The sequence below is a fragment of the Aythya ferina genome (assembly GCF_964211825.1).
Source record: "Aythya ferina genome assembly, chromosome: 4".
In the NCBI taxonomy this organism is placed as follows: domain Eukaryota; kingdom Metazoa; phylum Chordata; class Aves; order Anseriformes; family Anatidae; genus Aythya; species Aythya ferina.
The window spans coordinates 56647121-56655800 of record NC_140300.1 but is presented as its reverse complement, the minus strand read 5'-3'; positions in this window follow the sequence as shown (position 1 = coordinate 56655800).

The following is an 8680-nucleotide window of genomic DNA, read 5'->3' as shown; positions in this document are numbered from 1 at the left end:
TCTGGGCTTCTTTTAGGTTTCTGCTCCTGATAGGCACTGAGCGTTAACGTCAGGGCCGCCATTTTGTCTACGCCCCCGAGGCCCAAGTGCCAGCCACATCCACCACCCTCCTCTCCTCTCTGGCAGCAGCGCATGCACAGCACCTCGGCCACCACATTGGCCTTGCTCTCTCCATTACCTGAGTTTCTTCTTCCACCACCACTGCTTTCTGAAGCAACCAGTGTGGTGAAATATGCCACACAGTTGTTTCCCTTGCACTTGTAGCAACACTTTGCCCACTGTCAACATCTTCCCTGCCCCTGGCTGGTTCTCCCCTAAAGGCTACTCCTCAGCCTGCTGGCCCACTCCCACCCTGCTTTCATCACCTCTTCTCTCACCTTGTTTGCAGAACTGTTCTCTCCATGGGGCACACCACCTTTCCCTGCACATCGCCCAGTTATCCTAGGTGATAAACACCTGGGCTCATCATGCCCTGAAGTGATATCGGGAGGATGCTGGCATTTTGTGGGTGCTGGTGGCACCCGCTCTGCTGGTCCACAGCGCCCGAAAGCAAGAGCAGCAGCCAGGACAGGTGGGACGATGCTGGAGCTGGTCCCACAAGTATATACTGAGTGAACTTCATCATTCCTTATTCCCCATTCCCCCTTCTTTCACCTCTCATTACCAATTCAATATTTTTTTCCTCAGAATTTTGGTGGGGGTCGGTTTAACTTTGGTTTATGTACATTTTGTAGCTTCCTGTTTTGGGTAGAAGAGCATCTCCTTCCTTTCCTGGCACTCTCAATTCTAGGGATTTCTTCCTTCCAAGCAAGCAATGAAAGCTGACCTGGTATTTCCCAGTAGGGATACAGGCAAAAAGACAGCCTACAATGTTTTTATAGTTGAGTGCTGAAAATGGGTGAAGTGGCACTTCTAAGTACCCCTGAAGTGTTTGGAAAAGTAGAAGTTTACCTTGCTGCTGGTGAGAAACCTCTGAAGACCTAGACTGGTCTCTTTGAAATTTATCTGCAGTGGCAGGAGGTCCCCAGCAAACAGCACTATTTATGGTGTTAAAGGGCAGAAAGACAAACCAACCTCAGGGAAAATAGTATTCCCCTAGAAATCAGCAGGGCCACAGAATGGAAAAGAAATGCTGAGGTAAAATATGTATATTTTAACAGTGGTTGTGCATCTTTCACTTGTTTGCAGTTTTGCAGCATGCAAAGTGTGTTAGCAAGGGATATGTGTGATGATTTGGGGCAATTCAGAGTTGTCTTCTCCTCTTGCCTCAGCGGAGAGCTACACGTGGGCAGCCAGCATGGCCCTGAAGCACACGTGGAGTCAAGGTAAGCTGGCTCAGGCTGCTGGCTTTGAAGCAGTGGACTTTTGGAGAAGAGAAGGGCCAGGAGGAGATGTGCCCACAACATGAAGGCCTGGTACTCTTTTTGTCATGCTCTGAGAAAAGGCAGGAGCACAGTGTTTTTTTCAAGTGAATGCCCTAAAACAGAGGAGATGTGAGCACTGATGGCAACTTCTGCCTAAGAAAAGGAAGATCATGGAAGAGGACTTCTGTTAGGTGTTTCTTAAAGCTTTTCCCAAACTCGTGACAGCCTTTGTAGGTAAATATAGATCCACATTCACTTAGTTCACATCATATGAAAACTGGTTTGCAACCAAGAGTCCACAAGGCAGCACTTTGTTTAGCTTTACCCTTTGGTTTTGGTAACCTGTTTTGTGACATGGGGACAGTAATACTACTTGCATTTGTGAAGTTCCTTGAGACCTGCACTTAAAAGTCACCACAGGAGTTGCTATTTGATGGTCCCTGCTCTGCCAGGAGCCAAGCGTTTGTGCCCTGGGCCCTATTCTGCCACCCTTCCCGAAAAGCCCTGCACAGAAGCCCTTACTCAGGCACTTACCCAGTGAAATCTGTGGGAGCCTCCTTGCGAGGAGTGATGGGCCAGCCCCAGCCTAAACAGCAGCCAGGAAACAGCTGACTGCTGGCTTTTTAAGCCCTGCACCTCTGCCTGACTCAGCCCTGCTGGCATCAGGGATGCCAGGGCAAACCAGGCCATGGGACACAAGCAGGGAAAGGAGCGGAGATTCCTGGCTGTAGCAGCTGTGCCCATCTTCCTCCTCAGGAAAATCCTTGGTGATTGAGTTTTGGCAATGAGGTGGCTGCCATCTGGGTAGGGGAGCAGGTGGGGTCCACTTAGCTACAGTCTGCTTAACAGAACCCAATGCATACTGTGGAAGTGAGGCTGGATGCGGTCAGGAAAGCATATGAAATTACTGGCTGGCAAGGCTAGGGAATTGATGAGAGCAGAAGGGCATTATGTCTTAACCCTCTAAATGTAGTTATCTACAGGAGAGAAACTTGCATGTGCCTTCCGACTTTAATTGCCTTTTACTTGCTGGCTATTTGGGGCCATTCTGATGGTGGCTTTTGACCAGATTACAGCCAGGCTCGAGGGTGAGGCTTAGGCAACGTATTTGACAGAGGTAGGATTACTGCTTCAAACTATGCAGCTCAGCAATATCGCCATCATAAAGGACTCATACTTGCAGGTAACATGCAATTTTAATTATGAAAATGGCACACCAGTTTGCCTAAAATATCCGCTTGTCGCTTTGCAAAAAAAATAAAAAATAAAAAAATAAAAATGCCTTCAGGCAGCTCATGCGCTGATATACTGAAAGAACTGTGGTGGTGTTTGTTTTTTTTTTTTTTTTTTTTTTTTTTTTGTTTTTTTATGATTCCCCTACCAGTAATACAAAGAAATTGTGAATGAAACAGCCATTAATTTTCATGAGTGCTCTGGAAGAAAGTGCAATAAAATCCATTTCTCTGCCCATTTCCCTATTTCCTTGCGCAGCCTGTGGCCCGCAGCAGGTGGGCTCTTCTGATCCCTGACCCAGCCAAGCAGAGGCGTGGCGCTGGCACCCGATGGCTCTCACATCACTGACTGTGGCTCCCAAGTCAGGCTGGCTGGAAGAGAAGACCTCAGGCAAACAGTGAGTCCTACTCCACACCTCCACAAGCAAATTCCCAAATGTTTTTGAGGTGCTCCTGGCACAAGCCTCGTGATGTCCCCTGTGCCATCATAAAGTTGGTGGGGTCACTGCCACCTGCACAATGAAGTCCCCAAGGGATCATCATGACCAGTTGGGTCTCCATTCACTGCTCCCGCTGCAGCCTGCAAAAGGCAGGGTTTGCTCTGAGGGCCATGCAAAGACCCGCAGGTCTCCGGAGGGCCAGCTCTGGGGCCTGCCATCTCTCATGGGCCTTGTTGGCAGCCATCTTGCCTCCTCCCTTCGCCTCGGCTTGTCAGGATCAGACAGTTTAACCGGTGACCCTACTTGTCATCAATCTCAATGCTGAACGCGCCGAGATAATGCAGACAGCTCTCCTCTCTGTGGAGATGGCTGTTTATGAAGTATTTGTGAAACCATTTTAGCTAAAGAAGACAGACAGCTCTATTTGGTGCCTCGTATCGCCTGACAGGCATAGGCACACCCTGGGATAACTCCCTTGTCATCCCGCTCCAAGGTCAAGAGTCTGCACTCGACAGAGAAAATCGCCTTTGGCACTCAGACAGAAAAATGAACACACAGCAGCATCCAGGGTGAAAAGAAAAGAAAAAAATAAAAAAGAAAATCTTTGTAAACCAGGTGTGCCAGATTTCAAGCTTCCCAGAGCTTAATGCCTTTTAAATTTTGTAGCTTCTCTTTGAAGATTATCCATGGACCCAGCACCAGGCTAAACCAGAAAGTTCAGCTTTTGTTCTTCCTGGGACAATAGCCATTATCAGCTTATTGTTTTACGAATCTCAGGCACCATGAGCAGTGGCTATCAGCGGTGAGCAGAGCACGAACAACCCTTTATAACACCGTCTCTTCATACGGCTTGGTGTGCTGGTGGATGTTCACCCCGATGCTGAATTTCTGCCTCCTATTTTGTCCCTGCTGTGCTCCCCTTCTCTGCTCTGCCCTCTCCTCTCCCTGACACATCTTCATACATCCTGCCCAGCCCCATCAGGATGCACAGGGCTGGCTTAAATGGAAACTTTGCCAAGAGCACGTGCCTGGTGACAGGACGAGGGGGAATGGGCTTAAGTTGAGCCAGGGGAGTTTTAGGTTAGATGTTAGGAAGAACTTCTTTACAGAAAGGGTTGTGAGGCATTGGAACAGGCTGCCCAGGGAAGTGGTGGAGTCACCATCCCTGGAAGTCTTCAAAAGACGCTTAGATGTAGAGCTTAGGGATATGGTTTAGTGGAGGGCTGTTAGCGTTAGGTTGGAGGTTGGACTCGATGACCTTGAGGTCTCTTCCAACCTAGAAAATTCTGTGATTCTGTGATTCTGAGCCCCTCATTCTCTGCACTGTAAGCCATACCAGGGATTTTCTGAGCCCTCCTGGGTTAGTTCCTGCTCTCTTGCAAATTTCAGCAGCTAAATCTGAGCCTACTTCACTGGTAAATGTGAAATGCAGGAGGAAATATATTTTTTTGCTGGGGCAGCAAAGATGACTCCTGCACATGAAATTTCTGTTGATTTTAATGTAAATGTGTTTGTCTATTTGTTTATAAAAATGAAGACACTGCTGCTTCATCTTCGTGCAGAAGAGACGTGTGTGATAACAGCCAAGAACAAGATAATTTCTTTCAAGGAAGAGACAAGAATGAGTAATTTTTACCATGACTGCATATACAGGAGGAGCTTTGCCAGGGCATGTGGTAGAAGTAGAAAAAAAAAATATTTAGACTTTTCCTTTTCCTTACTCTTGGAAATCATGCAAGTTACAGAAATGAACAGGTAGCTTTCACACTTCTGCTTCCTGGAGCTGAAGGAGCATATTGAGAGACACCACAACTATCGACTGCTAAACCTGTACTTGACATTGATGGTCCGTTTTGAGGCCAATCCACTGTTGCTTTTAAAGGGTGGTGTGGCTTCTGGTTGTTCATACTGGCACGGGCTGGAAGGAGGCGTGAGCTTATTGAAATGGGAAGGAAGGAGGAAACCTCCTCCCAGAAGAAAAAATTAAAAAAAAAAAAGGGGAAACCCCAAGGAAGCCGGCGGCAGAGCTGCTACTCCACCAGCGCTGGTTTAGGTGCCTTTGGGGTTGGTCCTCCAGCCCTACATCTCCCCCTTCCCAGGGCCAGGGGCTGCTGCCCCACCAGGAGAAGGGGAGGAAGGAGGTGGCACCGAGGCCAGGGCAGAGGTGGGAAGGCTGGGTCACCCCTCTTTTTGGGACACCAAGCTCCAGCTGGGGACCGCTTGGGTGCAGGGCAGAGCCCAGGCGGGTGATCCCTGCAGGGCTGCCCCTGGCTCTCGTCCCTGTGCTGGTCGGGCCATGCTGTATCACTCATAACGGGCTCAGAGCACACAGGAAACTAAATACAATGGGAAAGAAGAAAAAATGCAGTTTGAGATTTATGTAAGTATGAGGGCTTTTTGCCATGCACTGTGTGCTTTTGGGTGTGCAATCATGTTGTGACACTAATTGGCTTTTCCAAGGAAAATACCGAGCTGATTTTGAAGCCCAATGTGGTCACCAAAACGTGATTTAATTATTTTGTGAGTTATTTTGTGGGGTCAGTGCAACGCCCATACAATAGCACGCAGTGGGAGAGGCGTGCGGGGCAAGCCTCAGCTCCACGGGCTGCAGGTTGGCACGACATCAAATACAAACCCAGAGCGCAGATCAAGCGTGCTGGTGCTACAGAGAAAAAGACTTTCTAAAAGCAAGAAAAGGAAGTTTTAGCTAAGTATTTACCAAGCGTCAGTAATGCAAATAGAACCGAGAGCTTCTCAGAAAACTGTTTCTCTGAGGCTTAATCGTTTTGCTCAGAGATGTACACCTGAAACCTCCTCCTGGAGTCAGGTATCTACCCCCTGACTTTAAAAGAATTTAAATTACAAGAATTAGAAGTTGCCCAGAAGATTTTTTAAGATCTCAGTTCTGGATTTAAGACACGTTTTATTCTACTCTCATTTTGCCTTGTGTAATTCCTTCCTGGGTCTGCTTTGTGGTCCTGTAGGTAGATTTGGTTGAGATCCATTCATTGAGGTCTAGCAGAGGCACAGGCAGACACAATCCTGTCCCTCTAGCATCCATCCCAACCCTGAGGCAGCCCCAGGCCTATGAAAGCAAAATCTTGGAGGGATGCCAAACCTTTCTTCTTCTTTTGAGGGAGAACTGGAGAAAATTTGCAAGTGGAGTTGGGCAGAGTCCCTCTACCTTGGGCACAGCAAGCCTTGTGGAACCCAAGTGGGAAAATCCGTCCCCTATTTAACAGTGAAAGCAATGTGAGGAGCTGCAGCGTGGCCGGTGGCTGCCCCAGGAAGACGAGCCAGGGGAGCACCCCACAGCTTGTTCCTGAGCCACAGCGCGTGCTCACGGAGGGGAGCTCCAGCGTGTCACGATCCTGGGCTGCAGGAAGCTTTGTGGCCAAAGGAGGCAGCTACTTGCAGCAAAGCCGTACAGCACACCATTCAGATGGCTTGTTGAGTTCCTCACAGAGATAATTAATAAAACATCAGCTTAATTTACCTAGAAATTGGACAGCAGTCGCAAGCCAAAGCTTACCGCTGTGATTAGCATTACAGTAACAAACATGCAGGTTGATCACAGCCATACATCTCCTCATGGAAGATGCCATGCCCTCTCCCCACAGTGGATAGCTCGTCACTGATAGCCAGGGCCCATTTACCCCTAGCAGTGAAATCCCAGGTGTGCCAAAAACTCCTTCACTGAGCACATTCGCCATCCTTACCAGCATCCCTTTGGTCTCAGGTATGCGTGTTTGAAGTAAAAGCTTCTCAAGTCCAAATCCACTCTGAGCGATCGGCATCTCCAAGGTCATCAACTAACAGAGGCGATTGCTGCGCTCCTCGTGTGATTGCCCTCATGGAGCGGTGGCCCTGAGAGAGGCCTCTGAAAGATGACAGCCCTCTGCCCTCCCTGCAACCTCCAGGCCAGACAAAGGGCCTGCAAACAGGATTCTTCGTAGTAGAGAGAGAATAAATTAATTTTCTCTGTTATAACAAGCCTGGTAGTTGAAAGCTGCATTAAAAGACCTTTATGTTGCTTTTTGGCTTCCTAATGTTGGTCCACAGACAAACTCACACAGAACATTACAGTATTATTAAGCACATTTCCGATTTCCTTCCCCCTGTGATGATCACACAGGCTTTGATATTCGCTGCAGCTGCTTGTCCTGTCACCCGTGCAGTACCCCGAGGAGCACAGCCCTCACAGCCTGTTACGGATCAGGTTTGGGTACCGCACAGGCTTCCAGGACAGGCTGAGGCACTCCGCGATCCCCCGACACCGATCACGGAACAGAGGAGGTATGTAATATACACGCATGTACACACGTGCATGCATGCAGCTCCAGGCCTTTACTTTGCTTTTAGGGGTGAAGCAGACGTTTTTAATACCCTCTGGTTGATGCTTCGCAAGGAGCTGCCCGCAGCAGCTGCCAGCACGTTTACCTCACTGCGCCCTTGGGGTAGGGCTGTCAGCAGCAAACAAGAGCAACCAGGACACCAGAGCAGAGTGCTTTATGCTTCAGGAGCATCCCTGCACTGCATACTGACCGCAGGGCTTTGCCTTTCCTCTCCTCCCTTATCGTGCCTAGTTCTGTAGGCTACAGAGAGAATTTAAGCCCCCTTTTATCGCACTGCAATAGAGCTACCACTGCTTGGACAACTCAGAAACCGATGGTGAGATTTCTAAGACGGCATCACGAAATCTAAACGGTGAAGAGAAATCCAGCTAAGTTCATTGAGTGCTGCACATTAATGGCACATTTTCTGTGCAGGTCAGGAAATTCAAATACTGTGTGTGTGTGTGTGTGTGTCAATCCTCATTTGGGTATTTATTTCGCTGACGTACATAGGTGTGTGTACACACACACACAAATATGAGCTGCATAAAGAGAAGCATCTGGATTCAATGCATTACATACAATAACTTATTAAAATAGTTTGGGAAATGCATAATTTAAAAAGGAGGTGGCCAAAATTTTATTCGCATAGGGAAGAACAAATATTCTTGTAAAAGAAGCTCAAGTTTTTCCTTTAGCTACTTTAAGATGTTTGAAAAACACACAGTAATTGCTAAAGAGTGCAGATAACATAGAAATGCCAAACATTTACGTGCAAAATGGTTTACAGACAGAAAGCATGTGCATGCTCTGGAGCAGGAAGACTGTTGGGTGATGAACAGCTGAACTTCTGGAAAGAATAATTGAAATCTCAGCTCGAAGGTCAGGTTTGAACGTCCCGATGGAATCAGATACTTTTCAGCAACTCCTAAACGCGGGAAAAAGAATGCCAGCTACGTGTTTTCACTTACTTTCTAGGGAGAAATTTTTTGACTCCCATATTTCCTCATCCCACTGGCAAGTTCAGACTATGGTAAGCAGCTCGCATAGTTAACATAGTTTTGCATTGATACAACACATCCTATGAGCATTGCTATATAAACTTGATCGCCTTCACACAGTATCATGTTCTCTAGCAAATCTGGAGATTTGGCATGGAAACCTGACATAATTTTCTTTAAAAAAATTAGAATAACATTTACATTCTGTTCAGGTGAGGGAATTCATACTGTCTTGAACAAATCCTTTGGGCATTTTAAAATTGTATTTAAATACATGAATGTCTGGTTTTAATTATCCGACACTTGCTA